The sequence below is a fragment of the Meles meles genome, chromosome 14, assembly GCF_922984935.1.
Source record: "Meles meles chromosome 14, mMelMel3.1 paternal haplotype, whole genome shotgun sequence".
Classification (NCBI taxonomy): Eukaryota; Metazoa; Chordata; class Mammalia; order Carnivora; family Mustelidae; genus Meles; species Meles meles.
The window spans coordinates 52,499,853-52,524,534 of record NC_060079.1 but is presented as its reverse complement, the minus strand read 5'-3'; the positions used below and the strand labels follow the sequence as shown (position 1 = coordinate 52,524,534).

Here is a 24,682-nt window from a genome sequence, read left to right as displayed (position 1 = left end):
ATTACTCTGAATGATTATGCTTCATTTATTTTGTGTCAGAATGTTTTCCACACAATAATAGAGAATAAAAGTGCATCATTAATTATAGTTGAGCAGCTCACACATGTGTGGGTCTATATATTTCCATATTGTCACACAGTGGAGGAAATTTAGTATAAGAAATAATTAATCCTTATAAAAGAATTGAAGATTCAATTAAATAATAGTATTAAATTCATGATCATTTATAATCATGCCTTATAACAGTTTTAAGTAATGCTTGAAAAAGTTTGGAGAAACATTTTCATTTGCCCATATCTTCCCTTTTTAAGCAGAAAGCTTTTGTCATAATCATATGGTGGTTATCCTTGGGGGCTAACAGTTACTTGCTTTAGAGAAGAGTGTAACTTTTTTTGAAATGGAATTAACTCATTTGCAGGGCTTCGCTGTGATGGGATTTCTTTCTTTCTTTTTTTTTTTTTTAAAGATTTTATTTATTTTTTTGAGAGAGAGTGAGTGAGAGAGAGCATGAGAGAAGAGAAGGTCAGAGGGAGAAGCAGACTCCCCAAAGAGCCGGGAGCCCTATGTGGGACTCGATCCTGCAAGTCCGGGATCATGACCTGAGCCGAGGGCAATCGCCCAACCTAGCCACCCAGGCGCCCTGTGATGGGATTTCTGAAGGAGAAGACTAATTACTGTAAAAAAGTTGTAGTTGTGTGCACGGAAATTTGGATTTGCTCCTTTACTGTAAATAGGGACCCTTCCTGATAAGAACCTCTGTGTCTGTCTGCTCTTCTGATTATTAGAACTTCCGTGCTCCTTCATAATGTTTCTTCTGGCTCTTTTCCTTTCCCCTGGCTGACTGGGACTCTTGTTTAAAAACAAAAAACAGAACAAAACAAAAACCCATGAAACCAACTATCATACAAAACCCGCTTGCAGTATATAATCGCAATATCATGAAAACCCACTGTATCTTCCTCGGTCCAAAAGCGGGTGAAGGAAGTCAGTTGCCAGTTTGGTTCATTGACTGAATAAAGTAGAGGACTTGATTTATAGTTCAGTAACTTTTTTTTTTTTAGGTTTTATATATTTATTTGACAGAGAGAGGGATCACAAGTAGGCGGAGAGGCAGGCAGAGAGAGAGGATGAGGCAGGCTCCCTGCTGAGCAGAGATCATGACCTGAGCAGAAGGCCTAGGCTTAACCCAGTGAGCCAGTGGGTTAAGTGGGTGAACTAGGCACCCCAGTTCCGTAACTTCTTAAAAAGGCAAATATGTCTCTCCTTTATAGATGAGAAAATATGGAGACAAGAAAAATTTGAAGAGTTTAAGAGATGCTACAGGGAAAAGTGGGTGGAGAACAAAATTTTACAGATTCTTGGAACACATCATAGTCTCTCTGAACTCCGTGATCTTTCTTTTTGCAACAAAGCCAAAATAATTTCAACACTATTTTTTTCAAGCACCGAACAGTTTTCAAATGGTTTCTTAAACATTGCTCCAGCTTACTCTTAAAATGAATTTCTGACTTAGAGTTTTTATGGTGATTTTGGGTAGTTTATCTAAGAATACTCCACAGATGATGGGGTCAGATCTAGAATTTGGGACTTAGGACATGTAGGCTCATATCATTTCCACCACATCACACTTAGTGATTCATTAATAACTTAATCACATTTTATCCACTACTCCCCGATTATGGTATCATTAATTTCAGTATTTTAGTGTTACTTTTTATAATTTCACGTTGCTTCAGGCTGTGATTTTCAAAAGCGGTTGAAGCCAAAATTCTCTCAGTATGGATTGCATCCTTGATTTTGGAGAATATGAAAAAGAAAATTTAACATTAAAAATCGATTTATAGGGGCACCTGGGTGGCTCAGTGGGTTAAGCCTCTGCCTTCGGATCAGGTCATGATCTCAGGGTCCTGGGATCGAGCCCCACGTCGGGCTCTCTGCTCAACAGGGAGCCTGCTTACCCTTCTCTCTCTGCCTGCCTCTCTGCCCACTTGTGATCTCTCTCTCTCTGTGTGTCAAATAAATAAATAAAATCTTAAAAAAAATTAATTTATACTAATAGTTTGTGGAATAGCCACAGCCCGTGTACAACTATAAAAAAATTCAGTTTTAATATAATTGAGAAAATCTACTTAAATATTTCTTTTATATGTTTAATAGCTTTTTTTAAAAAAAATTTTTATTTACTTATTTGACAGAGATCAGAGGCAGAGAGGCAGGCAGAGAGAGAGAGGTGGAAGCAGGCTCCCTGTTGAGCAGAGAGCCCGATGTGGGGCTCCATCCCAGGACTCTGGGATCATGACCTGAGCCGAAGGCAGAGGCTTTAACCCACTGAGCCACCCAGGTGCCCCGTGTTTAATAGCTTTATTGAGATAAGAGTCACATGCCAATTTAACCTGTCTAAAGTATACAATTCAGTAGTTTTGGTATAGTCAGAGAGTTGTGCGCTGCTCCACAATCAATTTTAGAACATAAGAAAACTTTTTTTTTTTAAAGATTTTATTGACCTATTTATTTGAGAGAGAGAGAGAGGAAAAAAAACATGAGTAGGAAGAGGGGCAGAGGGAGAGGCCAACTCCTCACTGAGCAGGGAGTCCAATGCTGGGCTCCATCCCCTGACTCCAGGATCATGACCTGAGCCAAGGCAGATGCTTAACCGACTGAGCCACCCAGGTGCCTCCAGGGAGAGAGAATCTTGTATGTATGTATGTATGTATGTATGTATTTCAGTGTTCCAAGATTCATTGTTTATGCACCACACCCAGTGCTCCATGCAATACGTGCCCTCCTTAATACCCACCACCAGGCTCCCCCAACCTCCAACCCCCCTCCTCTCCAAAACACTCAGTTTGTTTCTCAGTGTTCACAGTCTCTCATGGTTTGTGGGAAAAGAGAATCTTAAGTAGGTCTCACACTGAGCTTGGAACCAGACACGGGGCTGGATTTCACGATCCTGAGATCATGACCTGGGCTGAAACCAAGAAGACGCTTAACTGACTGAGCCGCCCAGGAGCCCCAAGAAAACCCATTTTATAAAGTGGAGGTATTCAGGGACATCCTGGTTCTTTCTCAGTTTGGGACTGTTATGAATAGAACTGCTTTAAAAAAAAAAAAAGTAATTTAAACAAAATAAGTAATCTTCAAATTTCAGAATCCTGTGTTTGAAAACCTTTAATTATATTGTAATTATTTCTGAGCTATTTAGAGACATTTTGTGCCAGTGTGCTGGGCTGGATATCTAAAATGGTTTTTTAAAATTTAAAAAATTTTCATTTTTGATTTTATCAGTGTCCTGGTGTTTCTCCATTGCTGTTTTTGGTCAGGAGGGTAAAGTAGGTGATTTTTGCTTAAACCAATGAGTCTCATTTATTGCTGTAGAAGCTGTAAACATACTCATGGCTGTTAAATGCAGCTTAGCTTTCTGGTTTAGCTTACCAAGATCCTAATAGATCCTAGGCTGAAAACTTTACCATCATTTACTGAAGAGTGGTTCTCATAATTTGATGCAGATTAGAATCACATGTGTATTTAAAAATAGTAGTATCTTCACCTGTTTCTTGGAGGTTGTAATTTAATTGGTGATTTAATCCCCTGTGGGACCCAGGTGCCAAGAGCTAGCAAATTTAAGTTTCTTGCATAAGTCTCATGTGTGGCCGGGGTTAAAAACTTGTTTTAGTTTCTTGTTTTCAGAATTTTAACAACAAAGGCCTGCAGCTTAATTTTTCCAGACTAGTTTAACTTTCATTTATCTGTCCGACGTCTCAAGAAGAAGAGCTGATTAAATCAAAGCTACATTAGAAAATTGGGGGGGGGGCTGATTAAATCTCTAGCCAGCACCTCTGAAGCTCATTTGCCGAACTGTTCATCTTTGTATCCTTGGTACCAGCAAATGCCCACTCGGCAGAAGTTCTTTACTTGCCTGCCTCCCTGCCTTTAATTTTTTTTCCTTTCCTTCCTTTCTTCGATATTTATTAAGTGACTACTGTCTGTTCCAACACTGTTTTATATCCCAAGGATATAAATATAATTTGGAGTCCTTTCTTACGTTTGAGTTGGCAAAAGATGCATCGTATTTGTGGAATTGAATAGAATCACACCTGAGCCCTCCTGGCAAACTGCTGGGCTGTGCCTCAAATCCTGTCGAAATTAGGCCTTTCTGATGTCCAGGAACGCTCCAAGCCTCGTCTGTCACTTCCTCATTGGTTTGCTTCCCTGTTACATTGAGGGATATCCCAATTCTAGCCAAGTGGGCTAGAGCTAGTAACTTGGGTCTGACTTCTCCGTGCACCACAGACTCACCTGGGTCCTACAAATGCCCGAGTCTGGGGTGAGCTCAGAGTCAAGTTAGGTCATAAATACAAGGGACACTGTGACTTGTGGGCTGTAAGTCATTGGAGCCTCTCCCTGGAAGACTCGTACAGTGTGACTGCCAGGTCTAACGACCCAGCCCTCTTTTCAGCCCATGGCACATTTCATTTTATTTTGTTTCAGTTTTTCATCCGTGATTTTGTTTTTCCTTGTTATTTGTGCTTTTTGCAGCCTCTCAGCACGTAGAAAATACCTTCTGAATGCGAGTAAACAGGTATGGGGAGCTGGCAGTGGATTCTGCTGCAGTGCTTCTGATGGAGATCTAAACTGGGGGAAGAAAGGCCCACTGCGAGGTTTAACAGCACAGTTCTGCCTGTTGAGGCTTTGATGCCACTCTTGGCAATATTAGATTATCCATGTAGTACTGAGTAATGTTGACCAGAGTTATAGCAAGCCCCATATTCCTAGGAAGATATTTTAAGACATACATTGTGCTTTTTTTTAAGATTTTGTTTATTTCTTTGACAGAGAGAGATCACAAGTAGGCAGAGAGAGAGAGAGAGAGGAGGAAGCAGGCTCCCTGCCAAGTAGAGAGCCGGATGTGGGACTCGATCCCAGGACCCTGAGATCATGACCTGAGCCAAAGGCAGAGGCTTAACCCACTGAGCCACCCAGGTGCCTCAACATTGTGCTTTTTAAAGGAAGTAATTAAAGTTTGGGTGTTTGAGGTGGTTCTCCCCTCACACTGCATTCCCTTCTGAATTCTTGTACTTTCTATTTGGGCTCTTTGGCTTGCTTATTTCATTTTGCAAATAATTTATTCACTGGACCTGTGTATATTGGTGTGTGCCTTTTAAAGGCTTTGGTTTGTTTGGGAAATACAACTCCACCAAAGGAGCCTCTGTGGCCACCATTAGAACAAAGCTTCCTAATTTCAGTGTCATTAAGTGAGCAGCTGGTGCAGCTGAATTCAAAGGCAAAAGCATGGCTATTGACTGTTTTCTCTGAAAACAGTCTGAACAAAGCATTTCCCTAAGCAATGTTGAGTTGGATTTGGAATTTCCTATGCCTCAGAAATGTCTAAGAAAGGGTTACAGAGTTGCAAAGGTCAACATGACTGCTTGTGACTCCTCACCTCTACCCCAGTCCATGGTATTTGTCTCCTTTAAAAAATCTTGTGTTTTAGAATCATATGGTCAGAATGCCTAAGTTAAAAAAAAAAATCCATTTAAATATATGATATATCGGTTACTCTTCAATGTGTGATAACACACATGCTAGTTAAATTAAGAACGAGAAAATTTCAAAAATTGGAGCTTGCATTATGGCAGTGGTATGTTATTTTTACATATTATGGTATTTAGTTTCTTGTAGATAGTTAAGGAGAGTAATCTTTTATATAAATTTGTATATCTTCTGTGAATAACTTAGAAACAGTAGGATCAGGAGTTGGCCCGAATTTATTCATGCTTTTTTTTTTATAATGATTTTGCTTTCATTATTTTTTCATAATGTTTTCATTAATTTTTCCTTAAACATACTGAGATATAATTGATATAACATGTTAATTTTAGGTATATGACATAATGATTCAATATTGTCCAATATGTCCAATATATAGGGACACCTGGGTGGCTCAGTCGGTTAAGCATCAGCCTTTGGCTCAGGTCATGAGCTCAGGGTCCTAGGATTGAGCCCCTGCTGAGAAGGAAGGCCTGTTTTCCCCCCTCCTCCCTGCTCGTGCTCCCTCTCTTTCTCAAATAAATAAATAAAATCTTTAAAAAATATTTGTATATATATTGTGTGCACACACACGTGTATGTATATATATTGTGTGCACACACACGTGTATGTATATATATGATTATCACAGTAAGTATAGTTTACATCTATCAGCACTTACAGTTAATGGATTTTTTTCTTGTGAGAACTTCAAAGGTCTACTCTTAGCAACTTTTGAAAATACAATTATGGTTTTTTTTTTTTGTTTTTTTTTTTTAAGATTTTTTTACTTATTTGACAGAGATCACAAGTAGGCAGAGAGGCAGGCAGAGAGGGGAGGGAAGCAGGCCCACCTCTGAGCAGAGAGCCCGATGCTGGGCTTCATCCCAGGACCCTGGGATCATGACCTGAGCTGAAGGCAGAGGCTTTAACCCATTGAGCCACCCAGGCACTCCTTAAGTTTTCTTTTTAATGAACATCTGCCTATACCAGACTCTGTTAAGTACTAAGAGGTACAAAAGAAAGGCATGATACTAAGCAAACAATTAATAATAAAGGTGGGATGTATTTTGGTAAGAAGGTGAGTGGCATAGATGTGTTTTCATCTTTTTTTTTTTTTTCCAGGTAAATTTGTATTTTCAGGGAAAATATCCTTTATAGAGAGAGAACTCAGGTTGAGTTGAGAAGGTTGAATACTACCCCTAGTTCACTGAGGGCTTAATTTCATAAACTCTTTTTTTCTATTGAATCTGTTTTATTTTGCCGTACATTAATTTTTTAAATTTATGCAATTAAAGTTTACTCTCACAGATTAAGGAATTATTTTATGTGGGTTTACTACCTGCCATGTAAAATCGTGATTTTTCCTTTTCTTTGTGTTATTTCTATTTCTCTCAAGTTTTTTTTTTTTTTTAAATTTTATTTACTTAACAGAGAGAGAGAAAGGGAGAGAGCACAAGCAGGGGGAGCAGCAGAGGGAGAGGAAGAAACAGACTTCCCGCTGAGCAGGGAGCCTGACGTGGGGCTCTGTCCCAGGAACCTGGGATCACGACCTGGGCCGAAGGCAGACGCTTAACCAACTGAGCCACCCAGGCACCCCAGCATCATTTATTTTCATATAGCCCTCCTGCATTATCATAATAATTAAATTGTAATTAGGTGTCGTCTTTAACATGCATTATTTAGTAAGGTCTGGTGGTTAATACAGCTCTGCAAAGGTAACGTATGCTTTATTTTCAGTTCTACTTGGGTAATGTTTATGTTTTTTTGATGTTTTATGTGGTTAAGAGTATATGAGAAAAATGTCTTCTGTGAGTTGCTCATGGTGACTTTTGGGCCTTAAGTTTATTAATAACTTGTCATCCATGATCCTATAAACATATAAACTGATAATTCATGACTTGAATAGTCTTTTACTTATCCATAAGGGGAATATTCCAGACCCACTCCCAGAGCCTCAGGAGGTCCTCTGTATTGCCCACAGGGAGTTTTAAAACTTCATTGCTTTTCTCATTCCTTCTACTGAACAATGCCATTATCATGGTCACCAGTTAATGTCTGTGTCACTGAAACAGTAGATGTCTTCCTCAGCTTTTCACCTGACTGGTTTGTGGCCCTATCTCCGAGGCAGGTGAGTTCCTCTGGATTGGGACTGTCCTGACATTCGGTCCTCTTAGAATTGGATTCCTTCCTGGCTTCTCTAAGATCAGTGCCCTCACCATGCCCATGTTCATCTCCACTGACTCCTCAACTGATAAGAATTTCTAAAGTTATGTCATCTTTAAAAAAAAATAACAACACCAACTTTTCTTTTACTTTGTTCCATTCTCAAGAAAATATCCTCTCTCTCTCTCTTTCCCTCAAGTTATAGGATAGCTTCTTAAAGTAATTTGTTTCCACTTCTTTATCTTCCAATTCCTACTCCAACTTAAGACTCCTGAGCTTACGCACCTGCCGGCTACTGAGTTTAGACTTCTTTTGCTAATCGTCTCTTACTTGCTACATACATTGGTTTCACTAGTGGTGTCTTATTTGACCTTGCTTTCACATTTGATGTGGTTTACTACTTCTTTAACTTCCTTCCTTTCCCATACTATTCCCATGATCCTGCTTCTTCCTTTGGGTTGATTCTTAGTCTCCTCTACGGGTTGATTCTTAGTTGCCTTTTCTTTTTGGCTCTAAAGCTCATATTCAGAAGTGTTTCCTCATTCTCCCTCCTTTCTTAGTGTGCCCATTTTTTTTTTTTTTTTTTTTGCATCTTCAAATTCTATTCATCTAGTCATGAATCCTAAAAAAAATCTTCACCTCTTGATTGCTAGACCTAGATGGCCAACTTCCCATTAAATACCTCCAAGTGGATGTATAATAGTGTTTCAAAATCATCATGTTCGCAACTATGTTCTTTATCTCTTTCTTCAAGTGGCCTTCATTTTAGCTTTTTGTTAATTCATCTTTGACTGTTGGTTGCTAAATTCCTGAACCTTGGCTTTCAGTTTTTGAGTCATCACTCACCCCTTAGATATCTCATCAGTCAGGCGGATTTTACCTCCTCAGTATTGTTGTTCTTTTATTTATTCAGTAGACTGTTTTCATATTCTCATAACTGGTATCTTCTTGTATTACTTCTGTTTATTTTCTAAACTGCTTTAAAAAGATGCTTTGCTGAAATACAAGTATGACTCTGTCATTCTTTTGTTTAAAATATGATTCCCTATAATTTATGGTCTGATACTCAGATAACTTGGTCCTTCGTGATTCAACCCCTACCCTATCTTTCTAGTCTCTTCCTAATTTGAAAACTTTGGTGTCAGGGACCCCTGATGCTTCTTGGTGCTACGCAGCTTTTGTACATGCGCTCTGTCAGAACTTACCTTCCCACCTAACACAGGTGTTTTTTTTTTTAGACACTTAACATTTACTTATGATGCTTAAGTTTTTTTTTTTTTTGTTGTTTGTTTTTTTTAAGTAGGCGCTACATCCAGTGTGGAGCCCAATGCAGAGCTTGAACTCACAACCCTGAGATCAAGAGTCAGATGCTTAACTGACGAAGCCACCCAGCTGCCCCTTATGATGCTTAGTGTAATGGATATAACGGATTGCTAATATTAGTTCGCATATCTTCTAGCCCATTCAATTTTGATTTTTTGGAGGGTTAAAACCTTTTTCTTTGTATTCACAGTCCCTATCATAGTGCTTGGCACATAGTAGGCATCTGAATATATAGTGTAGCCTTATCAGTGAGAGAAATAAAAATCGATAGTTGGTCAGTTAGTCAAAGAAGTTATAACAATAGAGGAGCATAAAACTCATGTATGCATATCTTACATATTTTATTCAAACATAAAACTTACAAATACATGTGCTTTGACAAACCTTTGTTATAAGACCTAGACTTCTTTTTCCAGTATGGATCCACAGATGGGTTCAGTGTTTCTTACCAAAATCCAAACCCATGTGAGTTGTCTATTTTTTTCTGATTTGTTTCTTTGAAGTCAAACCTTGGACACACTGTTACGGTTATTTAGGATTTTTTCTTCCATTGTTTGTACGGTTATGATGCCCATACCTTATTCAATGCTAGTTTTTAAAAATTCCATTTTTTATGAATTAATCTTTGAAAATTTTCAAGGGATTCAGCTATTTTTTTTTTTAAAGATTCTATTTATTTATTTGACAGACAGAGATCACAAGTAGGCAGAGAGGCAGGCAGAGAGAGAGGAGGAAGCAGGTTCCCTGCTGAGCAGAGAACCCTATGCGGGGCTCGATCCCAGGACCCTGAGACCATGACCTGAGCTGAAGGCAGAGGCTTAACCCACTGAGCCACCCAGGTGCTCCGGGATTCAGCTATTTTGCATCATTCCGTCCTCCTATTTCATTTATTTAGGTAATATAGCACTTAATAAAGTTTAGGATCAAAACCACTCTTGACCACAAATGTAGTTCAGGTGACTGCAGTAGAGGTGCTCAGTGTGCTCAGGAAGGAGCCTGCTGGTTGGAACGTTCCAGGTGCATCTGTCAGTATGATTTACAAAAGGAAAGGAGATCGTCGGTTAATCCAGACCATTGGTTAAGTGGGAGTTGGTTAAAAGCATTCTACTATATTTGTCAGATTGATACTAAAGGATGGTTATCTCTGTTACTTGGCGTTTTTGTAACTAGAAAAGTATAATACAAACTTGCTTGCTTTCTTATGCATTTTCTCATCCACATCGTTTATAAAAATGTTAAGTAAGACCACTTTCAGCACCTGTCTGCTGGAAGGCCTCATGCTTCTGTGTCTATTTCTTGGTCATTTGTCTATTGCTTTAACTATGGCAAAACGTAATTTTTAAAATTGGTCTTTGATTGCCATCAAGTAGAGTGAGTGCTCAACCATATTCTATCATTAATTTCTGTTTGTTTTTGTCCCTCAATATGATGTTTTCTTCAGTGTTTGGAAGGCCTTCATTTTGACAGTTCTGAGACTGGCCACCCTATTAGCATCCTTTCGATGGATTGGCTGGTTGTAATCGAAATTTTATATTTGAGCCAACAGTTTAGAAATTCTACCTTGAGTCTTTAACTCTGATAATGCCAATCACATTTTTGTCATATATAGTTTAATAATTAGGTCTAGGCTCTCCCTTAAGTTAAGCACTGTTTGATTTCGTTCCTGCAACTGTTTCAAGATATAAGTTGGGATTTGCAATATTCTTAATACTTCTCCTAATAGAGACCAAGGAAACAGTTACTCAGTCTCTCTCTCCCCTTCTCTCTCTCTCATGTGAAATACATGCTTTACAGAAAATCTTACTGTATTTCCAAAGGTTTTATCTTTTTAAGCAACATTTTTTTATTTGCTTTGGAGCCCTTTGAAAGGTTACTCACGAATTCTTCTTGTCAGTCCTGATGATTAGTTTTTCCTTGACCTGCTAATATTTGAGAGTTTCCCTATATTCCTTGATAGGGCTCTCCTCCAGTTTTTGAGAAGCAGTTAGGTATTTATGTCCCCTCCGACTGTATCCTTTACGATCCTACACAGGACTTGGTCCTTTTGATCCATAGCAGATATTTATCTTGGGCTGGGGATGAGGTCTGCATGATGATCTTCACAGTACCTATGGTTTATTTTCTTAAAGCTGCATATTTCCTTTTTTGGAATTGAGTGCCATTTTTAAGAGTTAACTAGTGACCTGTTAGAGCCGTCTTTCAAGGCCAGGGTGATGGTGCTATCTAGTTTGACAGGACTTTTTCCCAATGAGCAGCTGGTTTTGATTTTTTCAGTGTTAAGGGAAACTCTCCTGCCTGACACCAGAGGTATATATTCAGATTACATTACCATTTTCTTGGTGTCTGTGTGTGTGTGTGTTTATTTCACTGGCTTAATTAAAACTGTGAGACTATTATCTATAATGATTGTAAAAGCAGTACCTCATAGTTTGTCTATATCGGCTCTTTCAACATAATGTGTATGTGAGTTGGTAATGGCTCTATTTCATAATAAAGGGAAATTATTTATGGATTAAAAAAAGCATACTAGACTATTAGAGCAAGTAGCTTAAGAAAGCAAGTGTTCAAAATATTCACCATCTGCTTCAGTAGACTTTTTGAGAAAAACAGTACAGTCTGAAACCCCCATAGGCATCTCTATTTTCTCTTCATAGTCTCTTCTGCTCAGCATCCTCTCTGGGTCCACCGGCCGTCCTAGACTGTGGATGTGGATAGCCCACATCATCCACAACAACCCACATTTTTTGTTTATGCACCTCCCTGCCTCTCGCAGGACTTCCAGCCCTTTTAAAATCTCCTCTAAGGGTTGGGTCCTCAAAGCCGTCTTCTCTGTATTGATGAATCGTTCCATCAGCTAGTTACTGTGGTCTCCTCCATTTTAATCTGTACTCAGGGCACAAGTCGTCTCTTAAAAATGGGGCATTATTCAAAGAAGGAAACATGCAGCTCTAAGAAGATAAACTATGGGTATTTTGAAGACCTTATCCGTAGGTATTCAGGGCCATTTTGTGTGTCCTGATGAATCATTCCATCAGCTGGTTACTTACTGGGAAGAGTCCCAAGTCTCTTGCTTGCCCATGTCCCCTCTTCTTAAACCTTCTGAGAGGGCTCACCACTGCTAATTCTAACTCCATCGAGAACCCTAATTTTGTATATCTAGAGGGATCATTTCAGAGTTCTCTGTATTGTGAGCCCTCGGGGGAATGTTCCTTTAGGTTGTACTCTGGAGCTGTGTTCAAGTACTTTCTCTACGTAACTCCTGCACTGCTTTATGGGCTCACAACTGGCGATCTGTGCTGAAGCAAGGACGCATAATACTGTGCTTCATCTCCGGTCGCTGCGCATACCCCCCCTTACCCTGTAATATGGAAATCAGTATAACAGAAACAATACTGAAATCTTCATCCTTGAGCCCAGAAGCGGAAGTTGTCATGCAAATGGGCACCTGAGGGCTCACTGGATTTCTGCATCATCATATATACCTAGATACGTGTTATTTCCTGTGTAGTCCTTAGAGACTCCGACAGAGGTAAATGAGAGTCCAGATAAATTGTATATAATATAAATTATAATAACTTTGAAACAGTCGCACGAGTGTCTTTCACATTTGAATTTCAAAAAATATTTTGAGTATGAACAGGATTTGCTATTATACACTTTAGCGTGTATATAGACCAATATGCGAGAATGTGCGAGAATGTGCATATAAATCAGATATGCAGTGAAGTGTGTGTGTGTGTGTATACGCAGATGATGCAAAATAGAATGATACATACATGAGTAAGTTGTGTGTATGAATCAACAGTACGGTGTACATACGTTTATATATGTGTGCATGTATGCATTTGAATCCAACACAATAGTATAAGGTAACATGTATATATGTGTGTGTATGGGTGTGTATGAACCCCACACAGTGATACAGTGTATGTGTTTGTGTGACTCAGACATAGAATAGTGCATGCGAACGAATCAGAGGCAGGTGTGTGTGTGTGCATTTATTTTTGTGTATGATTTGGACACATGGTAGTATAATGTACGTGTGTATGTGTGTGTACAAGTGTGACACAATTTCAGACTCAGTAGCATATTGAGAAAACACAGGATGAATAAAACTCACGTTGGTTCCAGAATAGCATGTGACTGCACAAATCACACAATCTTCCCAGGCATCTTTAGTAAAAAGTGAGATCTTTAGTAGCTCTCAGGTCTTTCATGGTTTTGAAATTTGATGGTCACAAACTACCTAGCCTGTTCCATCACTGTGTGAATCATTATATCTGTAATGACATTTATAGTTGACCTTTCAGCATTCAGAATCTCCATTGTACCTCTGTATATTAGCCTCTGCAGGAGAGAGACATAATAACTCTAAGTTCATGGTTATTTCTCTGAACTATGCCCAAAATGGTCCTGGCTTTTGTAATTAAGGGTATCGAATACTTCTTTGGCTATACTATCAAAATCAAATTTTCCAAGTCATTGGATTAATATAAAGAAAAAATTACAGCAATCTATGTCTCATCTTGTTAAGGCTACGTTGCTATAGAATACCTAACTAAAAATGATTGAGTGAGGGAAATCCTTAAAGGCAGTGTTCATCCCTATTGGCAGTAGATAGTACTTGCCATATGCCAGATACTCAGCAAATATTAATGGAATGAACGAACAAATCATTGGAAATTGCATTTTAAAAATTCATTCTCATATATGTACCCATGTGTTCTCTGAAGATTCCTGTGGGATGTTTTTTTTTTTTTTTTTTTTTTTTTTTTTAAAGATTTTATTTATTTATTTGACAGAGAGAGATCACAAGTAGACAGGCAGGCAGAGAGAGAGAGAGAGAGAGGGACGCAGGCTCGCTGCTGAGCAGAGAGCCTGATGCGGGACTCGATCCCAGGACCCTGAGATCATGACCCGAGCCGAAGGCAGCGGCTTAACCCACTGAGCCACCCAGGCGCCCCCTGTGGGATGTTTTGGTTGGGACTGGTGGAAGGAGGTGATTTCCCGCCATCCTGTTTGCAAGATGGCAGCGCCATTGAGATGAGATGCTGTTTGTGACGGACACAGAGGAACTGAGGAGTGGTGGGAGGAGAATGTTAGTGCTTTTTTCTCTTTTGGGAACAGTGATCACACCCCTTTTAGACGAACCATCTTAAACCAGTGAACCAAATTATTTCATTAGCTCTATGTCCATACCATCATATGGAGCTTTTTCTCCAGGCATAAATCTTGTGTCCATTGGGCACTGAAGCAGTTAATCTAAATGCTCTCTTTCGGAATCAAAGTGCAGTGTGGACATAGCACTGAGTTATGATGCCAGAACATCAGAAGGTCCTATTTTTTCCATAGAATATTCTCTTCCTAGCATGTGGTATCTATAAAAGGAAGTGAAAAATTCTCTAAAGGAAAATTATAAACATCATAAAAAAAATCGGGTATTCTGATACAGAATGCCTTTTCCGTTGTGTGAATGCCTTACACATTATTACTTTTTTAATTTCAAAAATCATTTAAGCATTAATCATTAGCTGTAGTGGTAATTAACTTTTACTTCGACGCCTTATGCGAGCCTTCTTGTGGAAAAGCAGTAAACATAAGAAATAGTACTTCAAAAAATTTGATTATGTTATCACAAGGATTCTTCAGGAAGACATTTGGCCCTAAAATGAGTGAAATAAGGAAATATTATGTAAGGTTGGGCTACCTAGCAGTTTGGATGTCCTTGATGTTGAGCATACAAAATGCTAATATAGACTCTGGATGCTTGCTACTGACTATAGGTTAGCTCTTTTGGTTCAGGTCTCTTTGCAGGGTTTTGACATTTTTGCATGAGGTTTGTGCTGAATTTAACCTGACCAAAGAGGCTTCCTCTAGAGTCAAAATGAAACTGAATATTCATATTAAGGGTGGTGGGGAAAGAAAAAAAAAATGTCCTCCCATCAGAAGCAGACTGCATGAGCCTTCTGCCAACTGGCCTGTTTGTGAGAACTAGTGAAGTCATCAGTCCAGAGCTATTTTCATACACTGACACGGTGCTGCAAGGCGGCCGGAGGTGCCACACAGGGGAAGCTCTGAGAGAGAGGTTTTCAGAAGCAGAACATTTTGCTGCTGACGGACAGCATCACCGTTTCACACCGGCTGGGACTCTGACATCTCTAGGAAGCAGGAGGGCTTGTGTAATGGCCTAGGCAGGAGGAAGGTGAAGAGGAGTTTTAGCTTTTACAGGCTCTCTGAAGCAATGTCTCAATATCAAGATGCCGAGGCTGTCCAGCAGAATGGGTTGCCACGGGGAAGGGGAGTGGGATGGTAGAAAGCTGGAGATGAACTCTTTTGTTTGTCGAGCAAGATGGTTTCTTTTCCTTTTTTCTTTTACTCAAAAAGGTCGCAAATGGAAAGCCTGCTCTTTCGCTGACACAATCCTGTAGGAGATCATGAGCAAAATAAAGGAAGTGGGACTTGTATCATATATAATTTATCAGTGTATTGAAAACAAACCGAACACCGTGCTGCGTGGTAAATTACGTCAGAACAGGCCCAAAATGGGAGAATATCCTGTTAAGTCGTGTTTTTAAACCCTTAAGAGAAAGATCTATCCCTTGTGAAAAAAAATTGTTTTAACCTGAAGTACATAAAATAAATGAAGTACATTTATTTTAACCTAAAATACATTATTTTAATTTTCTGACTATGGACTCTGGCCTGTGGACTCGGTCACGAAAGACCCTTCAGAAAAGCCCAAGTGAGTCTTTGATTAGAGAATCTTGTACCAGATGCTGTTTTAACCACTTCCGAAACCAGAGCTTCATCCCTTCAGAGACTTAGAAGAAGTCCAAATACATCCACCAAATGGAGGTAAATTTGGAGATAATGAGATACTGCATTTGAGTGTAAGATATGAACTCTTTTTCAGCTTCATTGATGCAAGTATTTTAAATCGCCAAAGTAAGGTATTCTCTGATAAGTGGCTTCCTGCAATGGGGAGCGAATCAAAGCAGACACTCTTTAGCCTGAGTGCACTCAGGGGTCATGACTGTGAAAGCTGCCATGATTCAAACCCTATTGAGCAATGGGAAGCCAGAGACAGGAAGCCGCCTTGTTTATTAGAAGTAGGGTGACCACAGTCTCAGACAATGGAGGAAGATTCTGGTACTTTCATTCTGAATAGCAAGCCCTAGTGAAAAAAAAAAAAAAAAAAAAAGAAAAAGGAAGAGAGAGAAGAAAAAAGAAGAAAAGGAAAGAAAGAAAAGAAAAGGCCAAAGTACTTGGCCTGGGTGTTTTTGTATTACTAAAATGTACAGAGCTCCTGTGTACTTCTTAAAATTTTTGGTTAAAAAGGCACAACCCTTAACGTATCTTATTCACAAACAGTTCAAAGTTTAACAGAGCTCCTATAAAGTCAAGGTTGCAGTGAGTGCATGGCCTTGATTTCTGCAGTGTGAATTCAAAGTAACGTAACCATTGTTAGGTGAGTGCTTCCTTCAGACTATTCCAGAAGACACTTATTCAGAGATTTCCATCATGTGTCAGCAGGAGAAAGATCAGAACTGCTTTGGGATTGCTAGGAGGGTGGGGAAGGGATCGCAGAGTAATTTTCTATTTGATAAAATTTGGAACATCATTTGGAACTTTTTCAATTACACGTGAAGAAACGGAGACCCAACTGTGTCTTTCTTACCTGAAATCTAGGAAATATTTAGATTTCTATAGGAAACCTCATGGAAATTAGATGAATGAACTTAATTGAGAGTTACTGTATGTCCCGTAATAAAATTGCCATTTTGAGGATTCATGAAATTTGGTCTAGTTTTTAAAGGCTGGGCTTGAAATCTAACTCACCCATTATCGTGTGGGACCCTGGGCAAGTGACTTAACGCATTTGGGCCTCATTTTCCTCATTCGTAAGATGAACTTAATAAGAGAGCCTATCTAAAAGGATTATTGTGATGTTTTGAAAGATCTTGAATGGCTTAGCATGATGCCTGGTTTGTAGAAAGAGCAAAATAAACGTAGACTGTTGTTGTGATGACTAATGCTGTTACTTTGTTGCATGTATCCTTCAAGGCCCTTATTTGAAAGATTCATTTTCATTTGTGTCAGCCACACGAGGGGCCAAGGACTAGAATTGGCCCACTGCCCTCAGCCCTGTGTATGGGAAAATCGTTTTCCTTCTGCTCTTTGAGGAATAAATTTCAAGATGTTAAAACCTGTGAATAGGGATCAGTGAACATTTCAAAGAGAGTAGATAATAGGACTAACAACTCCAAGTTCATAGTAGCAGGTTTCATTCATGGTCATTTTGTATGTTCTGAGTTCCTGTTTCCTTCTTCTGCATCTTACTCTGGGCTGTATGTGGATATGCACATACTTTTCATATGTTTTTAGATGTTACTTTTGCTGTTTTTAATAAAATTATGATACTTTTTTGTATCTGTTTTACAGAGGAGGAAACCGAGGCTCTAAGAAATTTATCAAAAATTACCTAGAGTTAATTTAACCACTTCTTATTTCATTTTTAAAATTTTCTTCCTTCATGTGTCTCCCTATCTTCCCTCATCTCCTCCTTCCCCCTAATTGTACATCCTTGGCTTCCTTTCTTTTTACCCTTCATCTTTCTCTTTTCCCTTTGCATGTTACCATTCCTCTCTTTTATTTTTCCTAATTTCTCTGATGGATGGCAAACATAACTTTTAAGAAGTTGCCGTCTCTAATAACTTTCGAATTTTTATACCAATAATATGTTTTCTTTTAAAGGTGTTGAATTACGTTGCAGTCTGTGGCCCGTGATTTAACTCGTCTCTCCTGTGTGTCCATGACTAGCTGACAGTAAGAGTAATTTGCTTCACTTGTGTAAGAGATGGAGGCCACTCATTAACATATCTTGGGAATTACCTTCTTCACTGATAGATAATTCAACTTATACTGAGTATTCTGGTTTTTAAAATTTGATTAATTAATTAATTTTTAAAGATTTTATTTATTGATAGGGAGAGAGTGGGAGAGGGAACACAAGCAGGGGGAGTGGGAGAGGGAGAAGCAGGCCTCCCACGGAGCAGAGAGCCCCAATGCGGCATCTCCAGCTGGCGGCCCGTTGTACTTTGGACCCACCTACGCACGCCCACAGCCCCTTGCCTGGCTTTTTTTTTTTTTTTTTTTTTTTAAATTTAAAGACCATGTGGAGTTAGCTTTAGCTTTATGGAGATAAGGGAAAGAGAAAAGTTGGAAGTTCAGGAACAAAAAAGCTTGAAATTGGATCCTAGCCCATGTTTTTTAAAATTCCCTCTGCAGGACTCAAAAACTTGTGCCTGGCAGCCTGTCGTGGTCTGGAACTCCCTTTCTCGCTTTCATGAATGGCTCCCAGCGACTTGAAAAAATAATTCTGAGCTCTTAAGTTATGCAGGGCACTACACTACAACTTTTCACTAGCCCTGGTGACCAGACCCAGTTCTGGACCTCCTTTTGCTTGTGTAAAGACAATATTTTCTAACTCTTCCATTTCCTTGTTCTTTACTAGGCTCCACAATGGAGGGGGAAGAATGCAGACTTTTGCACCCAGAGTTGAATTTCACTCTCCTTCTCTCCCAGAGGAGGCAGACATGGCTTCTAAATATTTTTCCACTTCTCTTTACACGTAGGATTAAAGCCAAAACAAATTACGGTCATCTTGGCTTTTTGGTTGGGTAGATTTTTGATGAGTTGGAGTTGACTGTAACTTTGAAAGAACATTTTTTAGTTTGACGAAATAGTTGGGTAGTGCAGTTTTTGCTTTCACAGATTACTTTTCTGATCCTATTTGTAGACCAAAGCATGGCAAATACTTGAATAAGTTTCACTTCTGTGTAGGAAACTCTTCATGTTAAATAGGATTCTTATACACTCAAAGGGATATACTGCATAATTTTACACCTAGTGCTATATAAGTTGGATTTCTTATTCATCACACACCATATGCAGTGTTATTAATCTTTACTGTAAGTAGAATGACAAGTGAGCAATAAAAGCAGGCCTTAAAAAAAAACTACCAACAAACATACAGGGGAAAAAAAAACCCCTAACAGATGCTTCGGAAAGAAGTGACAGTCAGTGAAATGTGGGTTACATGTATGTTGCATAACTGATGCACTGATGTGTTCGCTCCGTGTGGTCCTTGGTTTTCACTTCCGATCACAGCGTGGTCTTCGTTCTTTTCTTCTCTCGACACTCTCCCTTCCTTCCTCCCCCGAACCTCCCACAGCTCTTCGGTCCTATTAACACGGGCGGGAGGCAGGTGTTGTATTTGACTGCGTCTCTGATCCCAAGCCCACCCATCTTTGCTGAACGGGGCAGAGGGTAACCTTTGGAGGTGGTTGGCACCGCTCCCGTGATGGTCCCTGTTTCCTCTGCCTTTCTTGCCCATCTGTACCATCCACTGTTGCTCGCAGGGTTGTTTTGTCTGTTGTTACCCGTGCCTGCTCTGCCAACTGCACCTGGAACTTGTTCCTGGGCCTTATGCATGCAGCCATGTATCCTGGCCCTAGGCTGGGTGCTTTAGAGCTATTGCTTACTGGCCGCCTACTGCCTAGAACAACTGTGTTTAGGGTAAATTGATGCTGTTGTTTTTCTTCCAACTGTCACCATTGCTTATCCATACCCTCCTCTGTTAAATGAAAAATATTCTGTGGAAACGCCTTGACTGTTTCCTGTGCTGAGGCTTGGTGAGCCCTGCCTGCAGAGACTTAAGACCAGCAGCCCAGAGGCAGGAGGACTTTGTTTCATCAGCTGTGGGGATTCGGTTAAAGGGTGTTGGTTATGCCCGCAATTTGTTCCCATGCTCTGGGGATGAGCATCCTGTGTTCACAGTGATACAGAAACCAGCCCAACTAGGGCATTGCATAGAGAACCAAGGAAATACAATTTACATGTATCCTCAGATACTTTGCTGGCAAAGTAAGTGCCTTGCGTTGCTTTGTTACTGTAGCCCATCAGCACAAGGCATTGTTGTTGTTTTTGCTTTTCCTGCTAATCAATTACTTTGCGGCCGGGGTTTTGCTTTTTAGAGACATTTACGTGAAGGGACTGGGTTTGAGAAACTGATGCCTAAGTTTCCGACTTTGCTGTTGTTAAGACCACAAGGCATTTTGGTGGGAAAGTAAAGGCAGAATTTGACTTATTAAAATTTCAAATTAACTTGCCTTTGGTAGTTTTTTTGTAACATGATTTTTCTGTGGCTTTTAAAATATTTAGTACTGTTGTCAATCGCTGGTGTGCTGGGACTGGAGATGTCTTATTCACTGTTGCCCATTCTGCTAGATGCTCTTGAGGAAGAAATGTACCGTCTCTTTGTCTTAACTTCCCTGTCCATAAGATGTTAATTATTATAATTATTCCCCACTTGCTTCATAGGGATGTCAGGATGCCTTGGTATAAGTGTTATGTGTAAATACAAAGTATACTATCATAACGGACTTTTAATTTTTTTAACATCAAATCTTTGCTCACTAATTTTTAATTAGGATGGACGTGTGTTGAAAATGTTTTAAGCTTCTGAGCCATTTTTCTTGATAAGATCGTAGTCTTTTGTTTTTGTTTGGGGAAGGGGGGAAAGAAGCATTTCTATCAAGAATGGAAAGCAGTCTATCCAGCGAATGAAAGGCCCCTATGTTAATGCAGTCGGTAAAATATATAGGCACACTGATACATACAAAACATCAAAAAATTGCATGAACAACGAGGCCACACAGCTGGGAGAAAGGCCTTGGCAGGGATCTGGGGGCTCTGATCTTGACGCTGTCTACCATTAGCTCTGTGCTTTTAGGTAAGTCATGGGTTGTTTTCTCCTTGGTAAACTGAGTCCTATGAGTTTGCTAATTTCAGAGTTCCCTTGTGTTCTGTCATCTTAACCCCAAGTATCCATTTCTTGCCCTTCTTTGCCCCCTTCTCCTATCGGTGTCAGGTCTGGGCTGTGTCCACCACAAAGGAGCTGATGCACTCCTCAGTGAGTGTGACTCTCTGTGGGACTTCAGTTGCCAGTGAAAAAGTCCAGCTCCTGACAATAGAGCCCTTCCTTAGTAGTTTTTTTTTTTTTTCCCCTCAACAGTAGCAAGAAATACAGATTTAATCACAAGAGAACTCTAGGTGTTGGAACTGTCATATACATAATACAAGAAAAACACATACAAAGTATTTAAAGAAATAAAGGTTGCATTTAAAACTATTTCTACAGTGAGGGATTTTAACAGATAAGTTTGGAAAAGAACATTAAAATGGAATGTTAAAAAATGAAAATTAAACACCTGTTGAAATAAAAACTCAGTGAACAGATCGGATAGCAGATTAGACACAGTTGAAAAAAGAATTAGTGAACTCAGAACCATGTACACATAATCCTAAGAAGGTAAGAAAACCTGAAGGAAAGTCAAGGAAGTATGAAGCATGGAGTAATGGCTACTTGGAGTGCTAGAAGAAGTGAGAAGAGAGAACTATTAAACCATTATAGCAATATTTACAGAAGAATTAAAAAGAATAATCCATCACCCAAGGAACAGAATGTAATTTTTTTTAAATCATAGGTACGCATGTCATTAAATTCGCCATTTTAAGCATTTTCAAATGTACAATTCAGTGACATTGGATATATTCACAATGTTGTATTAACGTATTAAAAGATTATAGTAAGGCTCTGAAAAGGTCATTCTAATCTTCGTATAAGATTTACAAAGAATAAGGAAGTAGTAATAGTTGTTTACAGTTATTTAAAATTTTCAACAAAATGAGCAAATTAATGTTAAATGTATTCAAGTTTACTTTCACAAAACACATTTTAGTAAAGAGAACTTAATTACAATAAAAGATATGCAAGCATATTTAAAATTGTTATTTATCCTAGTATATTTTTTCATCTTTAGACCTTTTATTTTTTAATTTTTTAAAAATTAATTATTTTTATTAACATAAAATGTATTATTTATCCCAGGGGTACAGGTCTGTGAATGGTCAGGCTTACAGACTTCATAGCACTCACCATAGCACATACCCTCCCCAATGTCCATAACCCAACCACCCTCTCCCTACCCCTCCACCCCTGAGCAACCCTCAGTTTGTTTTGTGAGATTAAGAGTCTATCATGGTTTGTCGCTCTCCTGATCCCATCTTGTTTCATTTTTTCCTTCCCTACCCCCCGCAACCCCCTGCCCTGCTTCTCAAATTCCTCGTATTAGAGAGATCATATGATAATTGTCTTTCTCTGATTGACGTATTTCGCTCAGCATAATACCCTCTAGTTCTATCCACATCTTTGCAAATGGCAAGATTGCATTTCTTTTGATGGCTGCATAGTATTCCATTGTATAGATATACCACCTCCATTCACCTGTTGATGGACATCTAGGTTCTTTCCATAGTTTGGCTGTTGTGGTCATTGCTGCTATAAATATTCAGGTGCACGTGCCCTTTCGGATCACTACATTTGTATCTTTAGGGTAAATACCGAGTAGTGTGATTGCTGGTTTGTAGGCTAGCTCTATTTTCAACTTTTTGAGGAACCTCCATGCTGTTTTCCAGAGTGGCTGCACCAGCTTGCATTCCCACCAACAGTGTAGGAGGGTTCCCCTTTCTCCGCATCCTCTCCAACATCTGTCTTTTCCTGACTTGTTAATTTTAGCCATTATGACTGGTATGAGATGGTATCTCATTGTGGTTTTAATTTGTATTTCCCTGATGCCAAGTGATGTGGAGCACTTTTTCATGTGTCTGTTGGCCATCTGGATGTCTTCTTTGCAGAAATGTCTGTTCATGTCCTCTGCCCATTTCTTGATTAGATTATTTGTTCTTTGGGTGTTGAGTTTGATAAGTTCTTTATAGATTTGGGATACTGGCCCTTTATCTGATATGTCATTGTCAAATATCTTCTCCCATTCTATCAGTTGTTTTCTTGTTTTGTTGACTGTTTTCTTTGCTGTATAAAAGCTTTTGATCTTGATGAAGTCCCAATAGTTCATTTTTCCTCTTGCTTTCCTTGCCTTTGGCAATGTTTCTGGGAAGAAGTTGCTGCCCCTGAGGTTGAAGAGGTTGCTGCCTGTGTTCTCAAGGATTTTGATGGACTCCTTTTTCACTTGAGATCTTTCATCCATTTGGAGTCTATTTTCGTGTGTGGTGTAAGGAAATGGTCCAGTTTCATTCTTCTGCATGTGGCTGTCCAATTTTCCCTATACCATTTTTTGAAGAGACTGTCTCATTTCCATTGGACCTTCTTTCCTGCTTTGTCGAAATTTAGTTGACCATAGAGTTGAGGGTCTATTTCTGGGCTCTCTATTCTGTCCCATTGATCTATGTGTCTGTTTTTGTGCCAGTACCATACTGTCTTGATGATGACAGCTTTGTAATAGAGTTTGAAGTCTGGAATTGTGATGCCACCAACTTTGGCTTTCTTTTTCAACATTCCTCTGGCTAATTGGGGCCTTTTCTGGTTCCATTTAAATTTTAGGATTATTTGTTCCATTTCTTTGAAAAACATTCATAGTATTTTCATCGGGATTGCATTAAATGTGTAGATTGCTTTAGATAGCATAGATATTTTCACAATATTTGTTCTTCCAATCTATGAGCATGGAACGTTTTTCCATTTCTTTGTGTCTTCCTTCATTTCTTTCATGAGTACTTTATGGTTTTTTGAATATGGATTCTTTGCCTCTTTGTTTAGGTTTATTGCTAGGTATCTTATTGTTTTGGAGCAATTGTAAATGAGATTGACACTTTAATTTCTCTTTCTTCTGTCTTGTTGTTGGTGTATAGAAATGCAACTGATTTCTGTGCATTGATTTTATATCCTGACACTTTACTGAATTCCTGTACAAGTTCTAGCAGTTTTGGAGTGGAGTCTTTAGGGTTTTCCACAGAAAGTATCATATCATGTGCAAAGAGTGAGAGTTTGACTTCTTTGCTGATTCAGATGCCTTTTATTTCTTTTTGTTGTCTGATTGCTGAGGCTAGGACATATAATACTGTATTGTATAGCAGTGGTGATAGTGGACATCCCTGCCATGTTCCTGACCTTAGGGGAAAAGCTCTCAGTTCTTCCCCATTGAGAATGATATTTGCTGTGGGTTTTTCATAGATGGCTTTGATGATATTGAGATATGTATACTTTGAAGTATACTTCAAGATATACTTCAAGATATGTATACTTTGAAGTATGTATACTTTGAAGAGTTTTGATCAAGAGAGGATGCTGTAGTTTGTTAAATTCTTTTTCAGCATCTATTGAGAGTATCATCTGTTTCTTGTTCTTTCTTTTATTAATGGATTGTATCACACTGATTGATTTGCAGATGTTGAACCAACATCTGCAGCCCAGGAATAAGTCTTTTAATGTACTGTTGGATCCTATCAGCTAGTATTTTGGTGAGAATTTTTGCATCCATGTTCATCAAGGATCTTAGTCTGTAATTCTCCTTTTTGGTGGGGTGTTTGGCGTCTTTGTCTGGTTTGGGATGCTGGCCTCATAAAATGAATTTGGATGCTTTCCTTCCATTTCTATTTTTGGAACAGTTTCAGGAGAATAGGTATTTATTCTTCTTTAAATGTTTGGTAGAATTCCCCTCGGAAGCCATCTGGCCTTGGGCTCTTGTTTCTTGGGAGATTTTTGGTGACTGCTTTAATCTCCTTACTGGTTATGGGTCTGTTGAGGTTT

The 24,682-nt window shown here is 39.1% G+C and overlaps 1 protein-coding gene across 5 annotated transcripts in view; it reads left to right on the top strand.

Annotated features, from left to right (window-relative positions):
* The window catches only part of KLF12 (Kruppel like factor 12), a 436,995-nt gene that overhangs the window by 55,814 nt on the left and 356,499 nt on the right, over positions 1-24,682 (top strand). The window lies entirely within an intron of this gene.